This window comes from Protomyctophum bolini (assembly GCF_963924005.1).
Source record: "Protomyctophum bolini genome assembly, chromosome: 3".
In the NCBI taxonomy this organism is placed as follows: domain Eukaryota; kingdom Metazoa; phylum Chordata; class Actinopteri; order Myctophiformes; family Myctophidae; genus Protomyctophum; species Protomyctophum bolini.
Window position 1 is genome coordinate 32,008,876 of NC_137864.1, and position 25,399 is coordinate 32,034,274.

The 25,399-nt window shown below is 42.2% G+C and overlaps 1 protein-coding gene across 1 annotated transcript in view; it reads left to right on the forward strand.

Moving 5' to 3' along the window:
- Positions 1-1,184: 1,184 nt before the first annotated feature.
- The window catches only part of gcgrb (glucagon receptor b), a gene marked incomplete at its 3' end in the record, with an annotated part of 43,965 nt that continues 19,750 nt past the window's right edge, over positions 1,185-25,399 (forward strand). The window contains exon 1 of the mRNA XM_080758978.1: positions 1,185-1,264. The remainder of the gene's footprint in view (positions 1,265-25,399) is intronic.

Consider the following 25,399-nt stretch of genomic DNA (forward strand, 5'->3'; position numbering starts at 1 on the left):
TTGTCATGGGGGTTTGATTGTGATGTGATTGTTTGGCACCTGGCTCTTCTGCAGTACTGGTGATCCTCTTGACTGAGTGGAGGAAGGTACCAAGTGCTATAGAGCAGGAGGGGTGTCTGTCTGTGTTACAAGAGCTCTTGTGTTATGTTTTCTATTTATCTTGATGTTGGGTAATTTTTTATTTGTATTTGAATTGGTTTAGTAAAACGAAGTAATTGTGTAAGTTAACTCATGGGCCATAGTTTGCCTTATTTGAGATAAGTGGTTACCAATTAGTTCTGTGTCTTGGTATGGTCTCACCCAGTATAAAAGGGGGAGGCTGCAGGATGCTGAGGTTCAGTAGGGGCTTGGGCAACAAGCAGGTAGCACCCAGGGAGAGCTGGGGAAGGGTTTATAGCCTAATAGAGTTTCTCAAGTTCTGGGTTTGGTTTCCTATTTGCTTTACAGTAATTTTCTGTCTTTTGTAAGTTTAGTCTTCAGTGTTTCTTTTGTTTGTCAGGTCTGTGTTTCCACTGTGAATAACCTGCATCCGGGAGAAATGAAACACCCTAAAAGGTATTGCTGGAATCTGTCACTTTTTGGAGCCTTGGCCAACTTTACAGCCACTATATGCAAACTGTTAATAAAGTAGACCTAGCCTATAGCCTGTATTCAATCAATCAGCTTCTCTCATCAGAATACATGTTTCATAACGTTTCAATTTCAGTCTCTGAAAGGCAAGATAAGATCGAGTCCTCACATCTTATCCCCCCCCTCTCTCTCTCTCTCTCTCTCTCTCTCTCGTGTCTCCGCTCTGCTATTCTCTCTTACTCTCGCTTTATGAATACTTTCTAGTTACACTGCAACTCGACCACTTGACGTCATCAGAGAGTCGGGGGAAAATATCCAGTGAGTATAACTCACGCACGCACGCTAGAGAGCGCAGAACACATTGGGTTCAGCTCCAGCCTCCACCCTCCAGTCACCACTTTTTTCCTACTTGAACTCTGACGCCGCGCAAAGACTATCCCAGCGATATTTTATTCACCCTCAAATACATGTTATAATAAAATAAAAGGCAACATAAATAATCCATCAAAAGATTTGAACGAAAAATACAACTCAACTCAAAACAATAACAGGACTTTTCCGTGCAGGATTCGCAGTAGGCTATGCGTGTTTCTTGTGACTCATGGATTGTACCTGCACCCATGGGCCGAGCCACGAGATGAGCAGCGGGCAGCGTGGGGGTGTCTGGGGCACGAGGGCAAGTCTGGACGCGCAGGTAAAGGATAATTCTTCTAGCTCTGCTTTATGATTTATTTGTGACCTGCGCAAGATGTGCGAATCGAATATAGCGCCGTTTATATATTGGAAGTTATAACTTAAGTTATTATGTTGACTTTGTGCTAGTCTACATTTGTAAAACTATAGGGTGAGTTAATTGTCTTAAACCTGATAGCCGAATGCTTATTCTGAACTGAATTAAGTAGAATTCAGTTCAGTATAGGCTAGCTATTACTTCATTTTAATTTGTAGGCTATACAATATTAGATGATGTGATGATGAGTTGACTTGAAAACCTTGTTTGAAGTGGCTATATTGACTTGACTTCCATGATTTCGTATATTCATTTAATTGCAATGCGGTAGGCTACACGTGTGTGCGTGCAGTGCATGTGTGGCTTAATTGTTGCTCCGATGAGTGTCCGCTGCGCATCTCATTCCCGGTGCGTTTTTGGATGCAAATTAAATGCAATATAAAGCTAAAGGCTTATGAGATTATTTTCTTATCGCATAAGTGAGTTGATAATTATTGATATCCGGTCATGCATGGCCAATTGGCCACCAAAAACCACATATACCGGTGTGTGTGCGTGCGCGTGTGTGCGCGTGCGTGCCAAGCGCGTGCGAGAGAGAGATTTGACATCACATAAGGGATATAATATGATAGTTATATCTTTTCACACTCATGCCTTTCAAGCTGGTTGCTCTCTTAACTCTTCTGGCTTGATGAGTAGACTATATGAGCGGTTGGCTGGTCCATCTTGATGAGTAGACTATATGAGCGGTTGGCTGGTCCATCTTGATGAGTAGACTATGAGCGGTTGGCTGGTCCATCTTGATGAGTAGACTATATGAGCGGTTGGCTGGTCCATCTTGATGAGTAGACTATATGAGCGGTTGGCTGGTCCATCTTGATGAGTAGACTATATGAGCGGTTGGCTGGTCCATCTTGATGAGTAGACTATGAGCGGTTGGCTGGTCCATCTTGATGAGTAGACTATATGAGCCGTTGGCTGGTCCATCTTTAGAGCAGTGGCTCTCAAACAACAAGGAGACCAGGATGTATTTGGCTAGTCCAGACCCCCAAATATTTTGTGTCGGGGACCCCATAACAGATAGGTGTTGTATTATTATATATTTTGTCACAGTAGCCTATTCATCTTTCAGCGCCACCTGGTGGTCACCAGTTTAGGCTCTGAGTGACAATTCTCCCATTATAAAGAGAAAGAATTTGTAATTCTATTATGCATGTAATGTGCATGTCATCACCTGTACAGTACACCAGATTAGAGGAATTTTCAAAATATGGATGAAAATAAAAATAATATATTTTTTAAAGAATATAAAGGGAAGACGTCTTGACGCCGTGGCATCCATTACAAAGACGTCAATTAGACGTCTTGACGTTTATGGCTACTAAACAGTTTTAAAGATAAAGTATAAATTAGGGTTCGATTTGTGGGCTACAACTTTACAGTCACTAAATGTGATACGAGTGGAAAATGGTAAATGGTGCATTAGCGCTTTACATAGATTGTGCATTACATTCACACACACACATTCATACACCGATGGTGGTGTATGCAAGGCTCAAGGACACTTCAGCGCTGACTCTGGGGAGCCTCGGATCGAACTGGGAACCACCTGGCCGCGCTACTGGCCACTCTACCCGCCTTGAACCACTGCATGCCGCTCAGGGGTAGGAACACAGGTGTTCTGTAGAGATAAACCAGCATAATCCTACGAGTGTACGCATCAACAGGTGCACGCATGCACTAATGATAGGGGTTGCACATTGTCATGTGATTTGGTATACAGGTTTTCCATGCAGAATGATAATGCTGTATGTAATAATATATATAGGCTTTCATTGTGTTGATTTTCTTGATTTTGTAGAATGAGATGGTGAGAATGGAATTGTTAGCTCCATATAACGGTCATGAATGGGATCTGTACTCTGGGTCCAACATCTGCAAGACATCAGCCTCCTGTCTCTCTGTCATTTCCTGCACTCATTATCCAATAGGTCAGTTTACGTTGATGACATCACTGACACTGACTGTGGAGGGTGGGATTAATGCGATTTTCACTGACAGATGAAATGTCTCTGTTCAACCCAGAGTGTGTGTGTGTGTGTGTGTGTGTGTGTGTGTGTGTGTGTGTGTGTGTGTGTGTGTGTGTGTGTGTGTGTGTGTGTGTGTGTGTGTGTGTGTGTGTGTGTGTGTGTGTGTACCTGCGTGAATTTGCAGGCGTACATGTTGTGAGAACATGACATACGTCATAACGCAGTCTGGGTTAATGTTTATTAAATAAACGTGTGCGTTGTCTGGCCATGGCAGGTCTGCTTTCAACACATCTGCATGTATAAACCGTAAACGTGTGTGTTCCATACTGATTTACACACACGCACGTGTGTGTTCCATACTGTACACGCACGCACGTGTGTGTTCCATACGCACACACGCACGTGTGTGTTCCATACGCACACACGCACGTGTGTGTTCCATACGCACACACGCACGTGTGTGTTCCATACGCACACACGCACGTGTGTGTTCCATACTGATTTAGTGGATTTACCATGTATAAACAGTAAACGCACACACGCACGTGTGTGTTCCATACTGATTTAGTGGATTTACCAATCATTATATATCTGTTCTAGATGATATGAAAAGTGAGCATTGAGGAGAACCGGCGTAATGTCCCGACTACCGTTTCTTTTTTGAGCGCTGCCTCCGTTCCATTACGCAGCTACTGTATGTGTTTCCCTATGTCTGTCCCTATGTATCAGAGGCGAATACTTCTTATAACTGTCGGGGGTGCCTGCCCCGCCCCCCACCCCTAGGGGAAAAAAACGTTGGGTAGGCCTACTTCTTTGTAGACAAGACAAGTGAGAGAAACTTTTATACTCTACCTGGCAGGTTAAGGTCACATTCTCACCTAATACTTTGGTAGACTCGAATGCGTATGGGCGGGGATTTTGGGATTCTTGCATATTTAATTGGCTACGGTTTGCCTTCACACTGTCATGATCCGCAGCAATTGGAAACGCAGCAGGGGGGACCTTTATCATGTGTTCCATTCATAAACTAGCCTACACAGTGAAATGATAAATCTATGGTGATAAAATTATACTCATAACGTGCATATGTGTCGTGCCGTCTGGGACTGGACCCCCCCCCTTCTCTCTCGCTCTCTCACTATAAGCACGCAGCCACGCACTGTTCTTTTGGGCATGGAGGCACAGCGCTGAGCGCACTGATATAACAGACAGCAGCGCAAAATGTTTACAAGTTTATCGAGATGAAAGTTCCTACTCCCCACTAGTCCCCACACAGTGACAGCACTCCATGTTTACGGCACGCACAGACAGACAGAATATTCTGTAGGCTATAATACTATTACACTGCACTGCAGTGTTTGTGTTTTCTTAAGCAATTGATTAATGTACTCGTCCTCATTTCGATCAGGGCTTCAGTCTCCACTCTCCTCATTCGACCACGTCTATCCACGGTAACGGAACATCTTTGCGCTGCGTAAAATATGCCTTCTCCGACTCCATCTCCAACTGTGTTCAGCTCCTCACCCGCCACATTGTTTGCTTCATTTCCTTTATTTGCTGCGGATTGCATTCACACCTGCACCGAATCGTAGTCAAGCGCGATTGGAAGCGAAGCGAAACCCCCGTTTTTGCTTGGAGTAAAATGTGGTTCTTTGCTGCGCATTAGGATTCGAAAGAGCCTTCACACCTGCCAAACGAAGCGCACTTTCTGAAAATGCGCAGCAGGATTCGTTTTAATCGCAGCAAAGCTCTCTGGTGAGAATGCGACCTAAAACAAAAGCCACCATTAGCATTTGAGTGCCTGTGTCCCTAAAGGTGTGACTATGTGACAACCACAGTCATGGGGAGGGGAGCTCAGGAAGGAGGTGTGCATGTGTGAGTGTGCGTTTGTGCGCGTGCACTGCGCACACACTCGTGATTCAGAGAGGGATGAAGAGAGAGGGATAGAGAGAGCTGCATACATGTGCATGTTGGCCATGGTGTGTGTTCAGGAACTCTATAATCCCCTAGCTGCTAACGGAATGCTGATTATCTCCACTGATATGCACACTCTCATTAAACTCATAAATTACCAACAGGTTGTTAATTTCGGTCTGATAATGGCACCTTTCCCAATTGTACTTTGAAATTACTTTACGCTATTAAGTTTAATGCGTATGCCTGTGAATCCACACTCACACATGCATGTGCGAGTGCACATGTGTACTGTATGATGTGAGAGCGAAGTTATCCAACATGATGCAAAAAATATATATATTTTTACACACATCTGTGTTGGTTTCGCATACTTGATGCATAATCTGTCCTTAATGAATGTGAGCACATGTAACCGTGGATGCCCGTGTGTGCATGATGTGAGAGATGTATCGAGTGTTTCTCATGATGTGAGAGATGTATGAGTGGTTTCTCATAATGTGAGAGCTGTATTGAGTGTTTCTCATGATGTGAGAGATGTATGAGTGTGTCTCGTTATTGCTCAGAGGATTCTCTTGGAGTTCTTCAGTTTCCCAGGCTGAGGGTGAAACTGAAAACCATATGATCTAACCTATCCCATCATTTCCTCACCGCCTCATCATCCTTCTAATCTCCTTTTTGTCCGTACGTCTTTCATTCACGCTAGGCCACGGAAGAAATGCCACCCTAAAATGTCTTAACCCGCGTCATGGTGGCGCTATAACAAGCAGATTTACGTTTTGACCTATAACTCATGAACATATGGGTCAAAATTATTTTGTTTCCCTTTGATCATTACGCAACTCCCTGAATAAGCAACACCATTTCCACCTGTTTTCTGCCATTTCTTTTGCAAAACACACAAAAGGTGTCAGATGTGGTGTGTCAGCTACTATTCCTACAGAGTTTAGTCCAAATGTCACACTATTCGATAAACCTTTTCTCTGAAGTCATGCAGTCATTAAGATGTATCTATCACATTTTTCATATTCCATTCCAATTGGCTATGATTGCCTTCCAAACTTTGCAGGAGTGGCTCGTTTCACTGGGTTACTTGGATTTTCACTACTCTCCATATAGTAGGCCTGACCAGATTACATTTTCCGCCATGTTGCAATTTTTGCTACTACTCTTTTTGTTATTTATCTGATCTCTGGGTCATGTGATCAAGATGTAGAAGTTCCAAAGTTTGCAGGCCTTGCCCTGCTTGGCCTTTTCTAATTTAACCTTTATCTGAACCTTTTCAGCAACGCCCTGCTTCACAATCCAATTTGTTTCTCAAATACAATCTTTACAACTGACTGTCCATGCTGTTCTTTGCAAGTATTCAGACATCATCGATTAATCTGCTATGGTTTCTGTGGTAAACAATGTAATGACATACAGTAGGCGTGAGTAATGCTTATTTTATAGGCTGCCGTACGATGGCACCTGTCATTCGAAAAACATTGCAGAAACTCTCAGCGCGTTGTGAGCTCATAGATTGTAAGTATCAGGCTGCAGAGGTCATTGTCAATGTGTCCAGCCTCAGACAACCTTAAAATCCTTTCAAACCACCCAGGAATGTGGTTGAAATCTGAGATGCATTTTTATTTCTCTCCATTGGATTTGAGCTGTCGGTCTGAACATAGACTTACCCTGTTGGCCACTGAGCAGCTCCACTGGTGCCTTGCTCAAGAGCAAGTCAACGAGGTTATATTGAGGGAGGTGTGTGTCGTGTTGCTCGTTCAATTCCCCGCCCAGCTGTTTAGCTGTAGCTGTCGTGTAGAAACCTATCGCCAAATTTTTCTTTTCTTCTTAAATTAACTCCCTACTTAATCATACGAGAGCATTACGCAAAAGTGTAAAATGTGCAGATCTTCTGTACATCTCAAGACGCGGCACGAAGAAATTTGCTTGTCGATCTGCTATTTTTTTACTTGAATCCTGAAAATGAACATTTTTGGACGTATAGAGGTTTCCATAGCGATGATATCGATTGTCATCACAATATTGGGATTTTACACTATTTGATTTTGTCCATATGCCATGCCCTAATATGACCCCATATCAACCGTGCCTCTGTCCTCCCACTACCTCTGTATAGTTGTGTTCCCACAGATCCTTGTAATCACAATCTCTGCTCTTTATTTGTTGCTCTCTAGCTCTATATACTATTATGTATTTCTTTGGCCTCCCTATCGCTTCATCACACCCTATTCTTCCTTCGAGTTGAATGAACACTCTGTCTCCGCTCCACATCTTATACTCTCTTTTATTACTCCCATGTATACTATAAGAAATGTATTTATTTTGTGCTCTTTCCTGAAGTGTATAATTGAATTGCTCCTGCCCTGGCTCATCTCGCACAGTGGTGTGTGTTTGTTTGCATCCATGCAGCAGTCACACACACTTTACAATAGTATTTAGCCAAGGCTCTTGGTCAGAGTGACTTACGTAACGCCGTAGCTTCATGGGGCGTACGTCAGCGTTGCATCATCGTCAACGTAGGGAATGTTCCCTTTGTAATCAATGAAGGGTGCTCCACTGGTGACGTTACCCTGCGCGTTGCATTTTGACGGCGTCACTGTTCGCCCTGGTTCATTTTTCAAAGTCAGTGGAGCCCCGGCGGTCATGAACATGAACCATGGTCAACCAACACCAAGTGTGAGCATTTGAATGGGGTGACAGAATCTGAATGAGGCTTCCAGGTGGCGCTATTAAAAGCAGATGTGAATAATGCAGGGTAGAGGCTTTTCCTTCGCCTCTCTGGATTTGATCGGGCTAGCGGTGCCGGATATTAGCTGCGGACACACGGACTGACGGACAGACAGGGTGCAAAACATAGTCTCAAATAATTTCGAATTTTAACCTGGTCTGACATACTCAAGTCTTATTTGATTAAAATTTAGTCAAATTTATTTGAGCTTAATCTGAAATCTTCCACTCCCCAGTCCCAAGACAGCAACCCCAAAAAACAATATATGGCTCCAAATGTGCATTGTGCTTTTGTAATTAGACAGACTGTTGGACATTCACCCCCAGGGATATCACTTACCCTGCATGTCCATGTCTTTCACCATCTCCCCAACCAATGTTCTAGTCACGCTACCCGTCTGTTGTCATGACGCCTATTGTGGTGACAGCCGTTGTCCTGGTACTCTGTGGCACCAGTGAATGTTATTGTCAAGTCTCATGGACCTCATGCAGTCCACTTCTCGTTCTCACGCTGCTGTGACACATGCATGCATGCACGCATGCACACGCATGCACAATCTCCTGTCAGATCACTTTAAACTGTGCATTTAGCGTTTTGATGATTCTTTGAGCACAAACTTGCTGAATGTATAGCAGTATGTCAGCAATTCATCTAACTAGAGCTAAGGACCAAAGAACTTCTGCGCTGCATTTTTCCATTATTCTTTATACCTTTTAACAGGGATTGTGAAATAAAAGTTTTTTGTCATTTTTCTTATTTTTTTTTAGGTGTTCTGGCTCAAACAAGTGCTCTGATTTGCCTGTGGACTGTGAGTTAAGAGTTCACAAATTGCCAGCAGATAGCGCTGTTGAGGGATTTTTCCTGTATTCATTGCAGCTCAAAAGGCTTCAGAACACCCCGGGCTACAGCAAATCCACTGAATGTTCAAAGTTCAGGTTGTGTGGGTGTAATTGTGGGAAGTCATAAAAACTAAAATAAATAAGTGAAAATGTCATAAACTTTAATTTTCCCCATGGCTCAAACTGACAGAATTTCATTTCATTATTGTAATGATTGATATGTTGTTAATTGACTGCCAAGAATGTCTCTTTACGTCTTTTCAAATACAATACACTTCCAGGGGTGAAAGTGGCTTGAAGTTATTGACGCAACTCCATTTCGGGTCAACACCCACACAGCAATCACCAACATGCATAGAAAACTGCATTTTGGCACAGTTATTATCCTACTGTCTCTACCCTGCCTCCTCCGCGTTTGACTCAAAACGATTGTCTGTAACCACATTATCAGCTTCTTCAACTCCATCTTTTCTCATCTGATAATTGTTTGTTGCATTGTGCTTCATTTATCTTTTGAATTGAATTCTCTAACAAAAGTTGTCGGTGTATTCATTTCCCCTCAAGTTTGTTTTCTTTCTTTTTCAGAAAAGACGTGTAATTGATTGTAACAGCTTTGACAGCTGCCGTCCCCTTTTCTTAACGGAACTGCCACTGAATCTTTTACCAGAACGGCGTTCTGGCCCATTCCGGATGACTTTCACACCTAAACGCTTCACTGCCAAAGACTATATCCAATAGTCTTTTCAGTGGTTGGCAATCTTTTCAGTGGTTTAGCTCTTTGCCAAAGTATGAATAGTTTTATGTTGCTAAGCACGGTTACAACCGGAAAAAGTTTGTCACTAAAACTGTACTGTGCATTAATTTAATAGTACTTCTCACGCATGTCTATGTCTTCTGACTCCTAGATTGAGGATAGGTGACTAATTATTAAGGTTTTACCTGTAACCTCTCATGCTCACTTTGGATAAATGGAAGTGGAAATAGTCTATAGTGTGCCACAGGGTGATGGGATGGGGGACAGGGACATGAAAAGGCATGGTAGATATTTATTCAAAGGAAATGTGTGTTTTCATCTGACACGTACTGGACTCTGCTGTGGTTACATGCACAGCAGAACCCTCTTACACTTTAATATGCCTCCATGGTTAAAGATTGAACACCGCTGTCATCAAACACAAAGGGCTGTGTCCTCTGCTGCCTCAATGCCTTAGCGTGTGGTGGTGGATATTTAGTGTGCCGTTCATTCATTCCTTCCAACACACAAAAGACAGTTAACCACTTAAGACCTCCACTTAAGACCTTCACCTTCACTTAAGAACCACACCGGTTCTACATGTCTTCTAAATCCAGTTTTCTGAAAAAAATTATGTTATAGTGGTTCTTAAACCTTTTCATGTCAAGAACCCCATGATGTATCACAAAATGTTTTGTTCCAGGGACCCCCAGAGCCAGTTGCACCACTTCACACTAAGGCCAAGACTTGCATTACTAAAAGCCAAGCTATAAGGCTAAGTTTGAACTTAGTGTGAGGTGGTGCAACCCCCTACAGGTCTATAATAGGGGCAAACAAGGGCAAACATTCCTGCAGTGCAGAGCCAAGAGTATACGGAACACTCATTTCTACTATGTCCTCTTGCTCATGTTCTCTTCTAGGGGATAAACCAGGGGGGCAGTCAGACAGATATTTTGTGAAGCCACTAAGGAAATGAAAGTTCATATAATGGCCTGTTGTGGCGCTGTCATTGGACCCAGAAAAACCCATAGCCCCATAGAAGTCCATGTATTTGGGCCCAACTTCACCTAGACTGTATTACCGTAATAAACATGGTCATGAATACTTTCTTCTTCCAGTCACTAGTTTAAAGTCTCATTTCTAATGTCATAATATTCTTTTTGGAAAATTATGGTCCCATTAATTAAAACAATGACCATAAAGTCGCGTATGTTCTGAGGGGCGTGGCTACCGTTACTGTCTATGATAGGGATTCCCCTCCCACTCGAGTCAAAATAAAAACCAACGGAGAAGAAGGGGGGAAGTCCCGCCTCGTTGTCTGGGCCAGCCAATGGCTAGCTGGACCAAAACGGATCTAGAAAGATGGCGACTTCCATTGCAAGGACTGACAGGCTTCATTTTACGTTCATGTTAGACCCGGGGAACGCTTTGTCCATATTTTTTACAGTCTATGGGATAAACTCGCCACCACCCCCAACCCCCCCCAAATGATCAATAGTGCTACATTGAGATCCTAAGGCTTCATATTATACAAATAGACCACAGGCAATTATGTGTCATAAGAGGTCTAACAAGTTCGACCGATCTAATCTGTCCTCATTCAACACATTTGCACCTCGCGCAATTTTTGATAGGTGACCTTAATTACATGGAAAACCCATTCCCTGCTCTTCCATCTCTCTGTCTCGCTCTCTCTCTTTTTAATCACTCTCTCTCCTCTGCTCTTTATATTCTTATTCCCAGGTCAAGCCTGGTGTAGAACAGGGTGAATTGAAAGATTTAGTGCTGCTGGCAGCCCACATAATAATGTGTTGTTTTCATTCTCGCCCCCTTCCTAAGTTCCTACACAAACCCTTGGGCCCTCATTTATCAACCGTGCGTACGCCAAAATATGGGTGCACGCCGAAATTACATTTATCATTTCCGCCAAAGCTTGAAATTGAACTTGACAAAGTTCAAAACTCACGTCTGGTCGGGAGCTGTCGTACGCTTTGTCCTCGGCTGTTTTTCTGTCGTACACAAGCGTAGCAGCATTGTCTGAACTGCTGACACACTGTCACAGGCATCTAAACATATGTTTTCACTCCTAAAATGTTAATATAAAACATATATATATTATATATATAATTATATATGTTAATATACATGTAATTTTTTTTAGAGATTTCCAACTTTACAAGTAATTAAAATCATGCAATTAAAAACAATATAACATGTTTACAATGTATTAGTTTGTGCTTATTCAAACCGTGCTTTACTGGCCTTGTTATGCGAGCGCACTTGTGAGATGATTTGGGAGCGCATGCGGTGATGCGGCATCACTGTGATATTATTTAAAAAAAGGCATAAATGGACTGCACGCCTTTATTTCCAAGTGACAATGACAGGCATACAGCTTGCCTATTTGCAATTGTAGCAGGCTATAGGCGCAAGGGGCTTAATCATTCACCATTTAAATAAGTGCTTTGACAGTTCAGATAAAAGCGAGATCATTTTCGGGGGTCAGGAGGACGGGACCGCGGCGTGCGTCGCCAACACATACAGTACCAGCACACATGCAAGCGGCAAGCCTTCATCCATATGTTTATGATTTGTTCATCAATGATCAAATCACTACATGAACGTTGATTATGACTGCCTTGACGACATGATAGCCTATCTCTCATGCAGGCATCACTCACCCACAGGACTTATCACAGCAGTGCGCAGTCTCACGTCTTCGCCATGCACTGCGCACAAATGGGTATAAAATTAATATAGGCCAGCCTACAAACGTATTCCATTCATGGCGATGCGAGGGAAACAGACAGGGTAGGCCTACAACTTTATTTAATTCATGCAGGTGTTCGTTCTTTATTTATTTAACAACACACCAGTTATTTGGGCTTGCAAGTTGCGTGTGCGTGCGTGTGTGCGTCCGTGTGTGTGTATGAGAGAGGGGGGTGAGGCGGGCAGCAAGGCACGGGAGAAACATTTTTTTCCCCTGTAACCATGGTTTCATGCAGGTCGTATTGCAGTTCATGTCGCAAAAACGAGGGCGAGGCTTGATTTCATAGGGCGTGCCAGATAGATTTCAGTCGTCACATTTATTAACGTCAGAACTAAATTAAGGATCAGCTGTTTGCGATCACTTTTTAAATGCTGTGGCGACGTGGCCGGGTGTACTATGAAACCCACACTCGAATTTGGGGCAGATTTTACACTCAATTGATAAATGAGGGCCTTGGTATCTTCAAACTCCATTTTAACCATGTTAGATTAATAGAAAACACCCGTCCTCAGTTCTGGTGACTCATAATGCCCTCCTGATACGTGAGGGGGCTTTTTTCCATTGTAATTCTATTTTTTTCATTTTCTAAAAAGAACAAGGTAATTGAAAAAATACGGTGGACATACACCGTTCAAAAACTGTCCGGGCTGTTCACAAAAGCCATGAGTATAGACGATGAAATTACCCAATTCTTTTTTTAAATCTCTTTAAAGGCGTAGTGAAATGAAAAAGACGTTTTTCACACTTTTAGACCATATTCCGTGGTCATCATATGGGCATACCTAACAATGGATGCCAAAAAAATGGGAAAATTCTCATTTCTGTGTTTTTATATCAAAAGTCCATGAAACGATTGTTTTATTTATTTATTAAAACGAAAATTTTACGTTTACATTGCCAAAGCAGAAAGAACAATACAACAATACAGCAATACAATCAAAACAAAAATTATGTACTTTGAAAGTTAGAATCTTCAATAGATCAACTTCTGTGTACCAAGATAACTCGATGAAGGTATAGTGCAGGAAAATACACAATGATTAGTCTTTAGGGTGGTTGTGTTCCATTTGATATCCTTCTCCAATGTGTTTGCACATTGTTGTACTTCGCCCAGCAGATATGGGAGTTTTTTGTCATTGGTCATGTTTTCAAAATCTCCGTGTGTGGTTGTAATCTGTGGGAAGTATGTGTCTCTGATGTCTTGGTACAATGGACAGATGGTTAGGAAGTGTAGCTCGGTTTCCACTTCGTTTGGTGTGCAGTGGGTGCATAGTCTGTCTTCTCTCGGGATACAGGTCTGCCTATGACGGCCTTTCTCGATCGCGAGACTGTGCTCACTGAGTCTGTACCTAGTTAAGATTTTTCTTTGTTTTGGGTCGGTCACGGTGCTCAGGTATTCTGCCACTGTGTATTCTCTGTTTAGGGCCATTCTAGTTTACTCTGCTTTTGTGTTGCTTCTTTCCAATGTGTCAGATAGTTTTCCCTTTGCTGTTTTATAATTTGGTTTAGTCCAATGGGTTTTCTATCTCGTGGCTCTGTTTGTGTTTGTGCCCGGAGTTCCAGGGCCAGCTGGCTGAGGGGGCATCTCTCTAGAGCTTCACTGTGTGTGAGTGCCTTGTTATGGAGTGCATCTAGCCATCTAGGTCACTTTCTTTTAGGTGGTTGTAGAACTTAAGTGCTCTCTTTTTTATTTTGATTATGAGTGGGTATCGTCCTAATTCTGCCCTGCATGCATTATTTGGTGTTTTTCGCTGGGTACGGAGAATGGATTTGCAGAATTCTGTGTGTAGGGTCTCGGTTTGGTGTTTATCCCATTTTTCCAGGTCATGGTTTGCTAATGGTCCCCAGATCTCGCAACCATAGAGGGAAATTGGTTCTATCACCGTGTCCAGTATTTTAAGCCAGGTTTTAATTGGGATGTCTATTTTGATGTTTCTTTTGATGGCATATAATGCCCTTCTTGCCTTGTCTCTCAGGTCCTTTACAGCTTGGTTGTAGTTCCCTGTGCTGCTGATGTTTAGGCCAAGGTAGGTATAGTTTTTAGTTTGTTCTAGTGGGATTGTATTTAGGAAGAATTGGTGGTTTTGGCGGCTGGGCCTTTTTTGAAATATCATGATTTTAGTCTTTGTTAGGTTCACTGTCAGGGCCCATGTCTGGGAGAATTTGTGTAGGAGATCAAGTTGCTGCTGTAGTCCTTCCTTGGTTGGGGACAGCAGCAGCAGGTCATCTGCGTAAAGTAAGCATTTGATTTCTGTGTTTGCCAAGGGGATGCCTGGAGCTGTAGACTGTTCTAACGTTTTTGCTAATTCGTTGATATATATGTTGAAGAGTGTTGGACTCAGGCTGCATCCCTGTCTAACACCACGGCTCTGGGGGAAAAAGTCTGTGTGCTTTTCGCCTATTCTAACTGCGCATTTGTTGTTGGTGTACATTGATTTTATGACGTCATAGGTTTTCCCCCCAATGCCACTTTCCAACAGTTTGTACATCAGGCCCTCATGCCAAATTGAATCGAATGCTTTTTTGAAGTCGACAAAGCAGGAGAATAATTTCCTTTTGTTTTTGTTTATTTGGTTGTCAATTAGGGTGTTGAGAGTGTAAATGTGGTCTGTTGTGCGATATTTTGGTAGAAAGCCAATTTGTGATTTGCTCAGGATGTTGCTTTCTGTGAGGAAATTTAGAACCATGCGTTACGTATAGCATAGCTACCCATCGCCTGAAGGGATGCGATGCTCTGATTGGTTGAGAAACTTCATACCGGTGTTTCATGTCAAATATCAGCCTTATTATTATTATTATTAAAGCACACAAATCATGAGAGGCTGGGAGTGGGGAATGCTGCTTCACATCGCTAGTCCCACTATGTGAACTATCAGAAGGAACAGGTCAACAGGACCCACTGTACAATATTTACACCACATCCACCGCTCTCTCTGACACTTACAGAATATCCTTTATTCCAACTGCTTTAAAGACTTAGTGAAATGAAAAATACTTTTTTCACACCATATCCGCGGTCATCATATGGGCAATGGAAGAATATTTCCATTTTTGTGTATTGTTACTGTATATCAAAGGTCCATAATTACGAAAACGTGATGCGTCCTGCATGAATAAAAATGAATGTTGGTTTTGATTTCAGAACTACTCTGTTTTTAATCTCATTCAAGATGATATCCAGACAGTGTATTACTCATTTTAAACTTCATCAGCACGCTAAAATATCATAAAATATGTATCTGAAAACATTATAGGTTAGAAATAAGCCACGTAGTAGCTGCATGCTCTGTATCTAACTTAAAGGTAAAGTTTTGTAAACGAACTACTCCAAGCGTCGCAGAGCTACAGAACGACCCATAGCCTGAGGGATGAGACCCTCTGATTAGTTCAGAAGAACACAGGCTTCCGTTTTAGACTGAAACTTCAAAACCAAATTCCCAAAAAGCCATTGAACCCCGTCCTTAATCAATAAACAATGAACAGTAAAGCATCTTAACCATTATATATTTATATACCCTTTTATATTTAATATATCTTGTGTGTGTGTGTTGTTTTTTATCCTATAGGTCTTAATGTTATTTCCTTTTTTTAGTGTTTGGCCCATTGTTAACATAGCACTGTCAAAGACTCATGTTCATGGCCATGATTGAGTCAGATAGAAATGAAGGGCATCTAATTCTCATGTTCTCTCTGGCTCTGCCTGTCTGTCCGTCTGTCGCAATCCATGCTTTTTCATCGTATTCTCTTGCTTTCTTCTTTTTGTCATTCAGTCTTCAGGTTTACACATCCAACTAATGGATAACTTTCAGTGGGGGTGTGGGGGGTGTTTGTTTGTCTGCGTGCGTTTATCTCTGGGTGTAAATTCATTTGTGTATCAACAATTGCCTGGATGGGTGCATTCATAAGTGAGGGCTGCGTGCGTGCGTGCATGTGCGTACGTACGTGTGTGTTTTGGAAAGCACAGTGACCTTGCTTGTCTGCTGTTTGAGAGAATAACAACAGTTCGCTGTTTTCAGATGAAACCTTCAAGACGGTATTGTGCCAATTGTTCTGTTGTCACTTGTTACGGACATTGTAGAAGGAACTGCCTACTGATGCTGTGATGCTAAAACCACATTACTTAAATAAATGCATGGTTGTCAATCAAGAAAGCAACAATTTAATATATATTTAGAAATGTTGATTTCTCTAAATGTATAAATAAATGTTATAGTCATTTGTATTCTCACATTTTATACATTTTCACAGAACAGTGTGCCAGCGCTCTCTCTGCAAAGAACGATACAGGTGGAGTGTATACAGGCTTGTCTGTTTGTTGTGACTGCACAATATACTTGAGATGACGCGCGCGCACACACACACACACACACACACACACACACACACACACACACACACACACACACACACACACACACACACACACACACACACACACACACACACACACACACACACACACACAGAGAGAGAGAGAGCTTTATTTCATTTAGGACATCCCATATAGTCACAGTCCTGGGCATTACGTGAGTATTGCAATCCTAATGAAGCCGTGTCGTGTGCAATCTCAACAGTGCTGACACTGTTGAGATTGCTCCTTTGTGTTGACTGACGCCGCTGCAGGGACACTGATGGGGTCCCGGTCGTGTGATAAGCACACACATTTTAATCAGTTCTTCTCTCCTAGTTTAGATTTTGCTCACACACGCACACAAGTGTGCACGCACGCATGCACACAGACACTAGACAGCCCCCCCCCCCCCAGTGTGTGTGTTTGTTTGTTTTGTTTAAACAAGGGGCATGCACAATACAAATATTGTGTTAGTTTTCAGTTATCAACATCTGCAGGCCGTGGGTAGGAAGATAATGTGATATTGTGATGACAAGTGGGTTGCTCAGTCAAAGAAGTGTAGCAATAACATGGCTCTGAATTACTCAAACAGCTCATAAACAGACCAGAACAAAATGAGGAGGAGCCACATCTAATAGAATAGATCATCGTGGTGTCAAAACACACATATACAGCACTATAAAATAAATGATACATGGGTGGTTTAAGTGGTTCATATTTTCTTGTCCAATTTTACACTCAAACGAAATTCAAGGTTTAGATTAGCTTTCTCAGATATGGGTGGAATTGGACAATTTTTTATACTTTGGATGAAAATGCTGATTGGTCATCTCTGACCGATGCACTGGTCTCCCTAGGATTGTTCCTGGTGATGCAGGAACATGTATTACATTTATACATAGTCGCACGCATGCACGGTCGCACGCACGCAGGCACACACACACACCCACTGCACACCAAGGACAAAGTCCTGTTGTTTTCACCCCAGATATTTGAGTGAGCTCTATTTTGGCATGACTTTTACCCCCATGACTTTTACCCTGTTACAAAATACACACACGCACGCATGCACCGTGTCTGTTCAGTATAAATATTTGCATGTAGCAGGAGGTTTGTCATAGTTGCTGAGTTTTGGCCTCATTAATAATGGACAGATCAGTGTCAACACCAAGCGGTTGGGGGGAGACTCTGGGATCACAGGGAGATCAGTGGGATTGTACAAGCTCTGATACTCGGGTTACATAGACTATGACTATATAGGGCCCGGGGATAATAGGATCGGGACCATACACTCTACAGTATACTACACATGCACATACACTACTACACACAAGAACGCATGTGCTTACAGATACAGACTCGGAGTGATAGAGAGAGAGAGGAGATCGAGGGGCAGAATTGACGGAGAATGAGATACAGACAGAGGGAATACAAGAGACACAGGCCCTCATTTATCAACCGTGCGTACGCCAAAATAATTGTGAGATGATTTGGGAGCGCATGCGGCATGACATGCAGATGCCTATATCACTGTACTGTCTGTGGCAGCAAGGCTTGGGAGAAACTTTTTTTCCCCTGTAACCATGGTTTCCAGGAAATTCCAGGTCGTATTGCATGTGTCGCAAAAACGAGGGCGAGGCTTGATTTCATAGGGCGTGCCAGATAGATTTCAGACGTCACATTTATTAACGTCAGAACGAATTTAAGGAAGGATCAGCTGTTTGCGATCACTTTATAAATGCCGTGGCGACGTGGGTGTACTACGAAACCCACACTCGAATTTGGGGCACTCAATTGGGATACTCAATTGATAAATGAGGGCCACAGAGCGTGACATTGAGCTGTCAATTATACATCCAACTAAGTTGCACCTAAACTGCAAAGAAGGTTGAGTGCCGTGATTTTTCCCCACCCTAAAACATGATCATCGGGTATTATTATTATATAAGGAGGAAGATCTTTTTCAAAAAAGTGTACAGTATTTGTTAAAATGTTGTTTTTATGTGGCCACATGGTGATGGGTGGTGATCCACCTGAACTGAAGCCGCACCCACAGCTGTTGTTGTATGATAAAGGGGGAGAGTTTAAGGGAGGGGTTGATATTGTGATGTCACTATATCACAGTTTTTTCATTGGCACGTTTGACTGTCAAGGTTTCAGCCTCCAGGAAGAAACCCTAAATACAAAGGGAAGACATCATTGTACATAACAACCACACCAAGGGAAGGGGTCTAATGAAGTACTGTCACCTCATAAACACATGAAAAACTGGAAAAAATAGAAAAATCACAGCACTCAGCCAGCAGTAAATACAATCATCATCAGTCAACTGTATTATGAATATTTTGGGGTTTGGGGAGGATTCAAATATCAACCAAATTATCAAATAATTCAGTAGCTTATTTGAAAAAGCATGGTTGTGGAAAACGAGAATGTTATCTTTGGAGATGCGTTCCTCTATAGTTAACCACAACAGATGTACTTCTCCCCAACCTTTGATGGCATCCTGCCGTTGAACGCCCTATCGTGGGAGCTCTGAGACTAATTACCATCCCTCATGGCAGACAGCCATTGGCTACAGTCTTCATCCTCATTTGCATATTTAATTAGATTCCATTTCTAGTCTTCCCTGAATGCAGACTCATTAATAGTCCTCCTGATAGTCCGGCAGCCGGGGTTGTGGGGACATTTGGTATCTAGCTTTTTGTATTGGCCTAAAATATTGTCTATAAAATGTCAAAATTTCATTATGCTTGCATGTCAAACTAGGGGGTTTTCATGATTCTGAATCCATTCCAAGCATTAGTTTTGCACAAAAAACACTCCTTGGGCTAAAAACGGACACTGAAATCATCACAAATGTGATGAGGTCGCTGCACATTTTGGGGAATTTGGGCAAGTGGCTATGAGCAAGTTACAAGGAGTGTTTTTTTTGTGCAAAACTAATGCTTGAAATGGATTCAGAATCATGAAAACCCCCTAGTTTGACATGTCACATGCTACATAGCCTGAGCTAACGTGTTAAGTTTCTGGTCTATAGGGGTGGGTCGCGGCTGAGATTTGCGCACGCCCTGATTGGATCTCACCGATCTGTCCGTCAGCCCTGGCCACTCCTCTCCCACCTAGTGAAGCGCTACGTCACATAATTTGGAGCGACACCCACCCGGAAGCGTTGACTCCCACTTCTAGACCAAGGCAGCCAATGCGTTCCTCCAGGCTTTCATTTTTCGCGCAGACGAAATGAAAGCCTGGGTATCGAGGCATAAAGCATAAGGAAAATGTGAAAATCTTGCCTTATATAGGATAGTAAGGCAAGATTATATAGTTAACAATTTTTTCCCCAGGTGTGTATATATATATAATATATATATATATATATATATATATATACGTACCCCAACGTATACTCCGTCTATATAATGGTTGAGGCCTACGGAAGCTTTTAACATTGGTCCGGTTCCTATAGCAACGTCCCACCGTTCCAACTATGGGATTGCAAATAATATAATCGCAGTGCAAAGCAGTTGAAAGGAGGATTTTCAAACCTCCATGTCGGACTCAATGATTGCTGTCCTTGGTGGATCTTCTGCCATCCACATTTCGGATTTAATTTGTGTCTTTGGGCCGGTCAGCGCCGTTCAGAAAGTCGATTCATGAATGTATATAGACAATATTTTAGGCCAGTAAAAAAGACTACATACCAAATTTCCCACTTTAAACAAAAGAAGCCTATGAACATAATGCTGCAGTTCAGGGGGGGATCTGTTTAGGATGGAACAGAGTACTGCTCCACAATTTACTATTTGACTAACAAAATTTCATCTTTTTATGTATTTTCCTAAAGGAATGCCCTATTTCATACTTTGTATGACAGTAGCCAATCTGCAAGCTCTATATAGCAGGTCTGCTATTTTCGCATTTATTTAAATATTTTCGAAAGATTTGTGGGTCTGTGTGGGATGTAAATATTTAACCAATAAAAAGTATTAACAAGAGCTTGTGAATGATGCGAAGCCTGCAGAGCTAGTTTAGACGGACTACTCAACATCAGGCGATCGTAGACACATGCATGCTTCATCTGATTGGAGCCGGATATTTAAAACTGTCTTCATACCTGCTCATTCCCTGCTCTGTTATCTTGATGCTGTGCTGTTACTGTAGCAGCTTGCTGTGCCTGTGTTGGTCTTTTGAAATGATGCAAGCCCCACTGCCTCCCAGTCCTGTGTGGGTTTCTGTGATCCCCTTAGGGGGTCTTTCTATTTCATTCCCTGTCATATCTATTTGGCAGATATACAGTATATATATATACATTTTCTTCTTATTTTACAATTGCCTGGTGGGTGGATGGTGGGCGTCACAAGCGTAACATGTCCATACAGTACAGTAGATGGCATATGGGGATTTGGAGTCCACATGGAGTACACAATGTATCACAATATAATAATAACCAGTAAGACACGACTAAAGGGCGAGGTCGCGTCCACGCATCTGCCTTGTTGACGGCAGACTGCTGCGCGAGCGCTGGCGCTTTGGCATGGGGGGGTCAGATCAACATATGGAATGAATTCTGTACTGGCCATATATGGAGCATGTTTTGAGTGTACATGGTTTGATGAGGTCAGATCAACATATGGAATGTCAGAACAGGTGAGCTGTTGATGTTGTGTTGATGACCGTGGGCCCAGGTAGGGCTGGGCCTTAATTTTCGGGAATGTTGAGAACTCTAGTTTTCGGAAGCTTCGGAAGCTTCCGCCAGTTAATTGGAATCCAACCGGCAACTCTGGTCCCCAACAATGTACATTTTGGTACAAGCATGTCAGATAATGGCAGGCTAGTATGGACAAATAATACACACACACTGGAAGTAGAATAATTCCTGACCGACCTCCAGAGTAATTCAAAGTGCAATACCTGTCACGTTTCTGCCTTTAGTTTTGGTGTGTACTGTATGTGTACATAGTACATTTCCATAGGGGATAGAGTGCCGTGCCTGTTGGACCAGTGTCAGGAAGTTGGAAATATATGAAGTGATAGGCCGAGCACATACAGTATGAAGTAGTCCAGAGATCAGGGCTTGGCTGAGAATTTCGTCTTGGCATTCTCCACGGGAGAGTGAGAATGGTATGTGCTGGCCTAGCTCTCTCCCCATGTGTTCTCTCTGTGTGTATCGCTCTCTCTCTCTCTCTCACACACACACACACACACACACACACACACACACACACACACACACACACACACACACACACGCATGCATGACATGCAACACTGACCCTCACTTTTACAGATCTCAGCTGGTGATTGTTGGGTAAATCCATGCTCACTAGTCAACGCACGTGGATGGTAACGCGCGCACACACACACACACACACACACACACACACACACACACACACATAGGACTTGGCCAGACAGCAGTGGCACTGTAATCAGCTGTAGGCCCTTCATAGCATCTGTCACAGTGGGAACCAGACTTCTTTCCAAGACAGATGTCTTTGCATTGGACCTAAAGAGGAAGTGGTGGTGTTTCCAGAATGATATTTGTATTAGTCATCACTCATCAGACTCCACTAGATTGTGAGCCGTCCACCCGACATGAGATTTCAGTACCAGCATTAAACTCTACAGCACTTTGCCCTAGTAATGGACAGGGAGTTTGCAAGCAAGAGGCTAAAGTACTGATCGCTAATGTGTTGACAATGTAAACAATACCAGTTCGTTTTTAGAAGATAGGAGGAGACCAATGAAATACAAACTACCGAAAACCGTTTTTGTGGGAGTGAAGCCTATTGGTCTGAATTACACACACTATATATATAGATATAAATCAAATAGTTTGCTTATTCCTCCCTTGAGAAGACAAGGCTATAGCGGGAATGGAGCGACAGAGAATCTTGATAGAGCCCACTGTGAGGATGATGAGAAATACTGTGACACGCAGTTTGAGTACTGAGAGGACTATTTAGCCCGTGACCCAAAAGACAAATTTTATGTCTCCCCAGGACCCAAGCTCTCACAAAACTCTCAATAGTGAAAAGCTCACAACGTGTCGCGAAGCGATGTGTTGTTTCATAATTTATGGAATTTCTTGGATTTTTATTAATGAAATTACTGGGGGATTTCTTTTTTTTTTTATTCATGAAAATGTATTTTTTTGGGAAATGTTTTTTAATTTATTTAATTAAAAACTAAATGAAATCCCAGAGGAAATTTGGAATTCAAGTATCTCCATAATTAACTCTGCATCATTTTGTGTACGACAAAATAAACCAGTGTCCATGACATCAGAGACAACAGGCTCACTGCTACAATCTAAAATATCTAAAACCACATATTACACACATAAATACCCCCAGGAAAGTGATCTAAAGCTTCTAAACGTCATTAACATATATTTTTTTGCAAAAAGGGTGAAGTGTCCCTTTAACCAGTCGAACATGTTGCCATTCTTTATAGAATAACATTTGTTTTTTTTAACCTTACATCCTCTACTCTTTTATTCTTTACTCTTTTCTACTCTATTTTTTGAGTGCTCAGATCCCCTCTTCCATATTAAAACATATCACTTAGTAAAATGCAAGGACACAAATATTGGTTGCTCTATAATAAGCAAATAAAGGCAACCACACTAATGAATTCCAATCGGAGTATTCCCCTGCCTCTCTGAGACGTCCTCCTCACTCCTCAGGAAGACTCCTCAACAAGGAAATTACCAATTTAGATATCCTTCTCAAATCTCCAGGCTGTTTTCTTCCTGTTTCACCCCAGTCCCATAAAAACATCTTTAACACGCCCACTTTCTGCCTGTGAATTCTCCGGACAATGACCATGTCCATTTGCACATGCATGGGCTTCATCGGACATGACACTATGTACTATAGGGACCACCTGGCAGTGTCAAGTCCAACTCATAGGGACATGTTGTGTTCTCACATACAGTACCCTCCTCCAGGTAATGCCTACATATACAGATGTGCCCTTTGAGATCTTCACATGTCCTGCCATTGGCAATTCAGAAAGTATAGATTGTCAGTGCATTGTCAGAAACAGAACATAGTCGGTGAGAAAGTGGACATTTGCCAAAGTGTTATATGTTCATTGTATTCAGATACCCTGAATAGATAGAGTTCCTCTGCTGAACACTTCTTTTCAGTAACAAAGCAGTAGAATTAGCAAGGCTAATCAGTTTAGCAGGGAAAACATGCATTTTCAGAAAATCTTCAGGAAAACATCAGGAAAGCCTGAAGAGTTGGAATGGCACATACGTTCATGGTTGCATTACATGAGTGAAAGCGTCTACATCATTGTTTCCCAAACAGTGGGTTGGGACCCATTTTTGGGTCGCAGACACATTGTATGGGTCAAAAGTATGATATACTTTATTGGATAGTGACAGGAAATGGGGAGAGAGATGGGGGGGGTGACACGCGGCAAAGGTCGTCGGATCGGAACCCGCAACATGCCGTCAGGATCGCTTGGCGGCCTAGGTGCCCAGACCGCTACACTAGCTGCCCGGGCCAAATCCTAAATATCTCTTAACATTTATTTTTAATATAATAATTATAATGTCAAAACATAAAAAACAAATCCCGCCAAAAATGCAAATGTTTTCATGAATTTCTAACAAATTAATTGATTTTTCTAAAGACTTTCATGAATAAATAAACATTTCCATAAATCTGAAGAATAAGAAGTAGTGCAGAGAATAGCCGATCTACAAGCTCACAACGCGTCACATCGCAAAGCGTTGTCAGCTTGTAGATCTTCTATTTTCACTAGCTTGGGTCCTGGGGAACACCAAATTTCAATTTTGGGTCTCTCAAGTTAAAAAGTTTGGGAACCACTGATCTACAAAAACTAAATCGATATTCATATGTAACTCGAAAAGTCAGCAAAATATAATAGGATTTCATCTTGGCAGTAGAACGCTCCAGTAAACAAATATTAGAAAAGCAATTAAGCCAATTTCTGTACAGTACATGTGCGCGTATGTGTGTGCATGCTCCACCAGTATGTGTGCCACCCATGTAAGAATGCTCATGTGGGTCTCTGCATGTATGTAAATACAACATTGCCCACATAGGATTGAACACATCAAAATACAAAACAGACGCTGGGAGTCGATCGAGGACACAACAGCCAATTGGGTAGAGAGGGACAGTGTAACCAATGTCCACATTCAACACTTTGCTAGGACATACATCGCTCTGTTACTTCTACTCTGTTCTGCAAGACCAATGACATAACTTGCTTACAAACCCTGCTTTTAACCTTCTATGAACTATGATTGATTGTGCTTTAACTTATGCACTCTCTCCTTGTGCTTGTGAATGAAAAGTGTGTGTGTGTGTGTGTGTGTGTGTGTGTGTGTGTGTGTGTGTGTGTGTGTGTGTGTGCGCATGTGTGTGTGTGTGTGTGTGTGTGTGTGTGTGTGTGTGTGTGTGTGTGTGTGTGTGTGAGATAGAGAGAAAGAGAGAGCACTTTCATGATTAGTGCATTCTTCCTTTTCTTCTTCTCCCTTTCTTTACAAAACAAACACATTTAAAATTAGTTTACATGACCAAACACAGCATCATCAACCGTATCATATGTATACTAATACAGTAGACAATCAAAAGGGCATTGCCTGACCATGGATCACATCAAGGGCCTGCAGCATGACTGAGGAACACATGCCACTTCAAATCATATTTATCTAACTGATTATTCATCTTAAAAGATAACT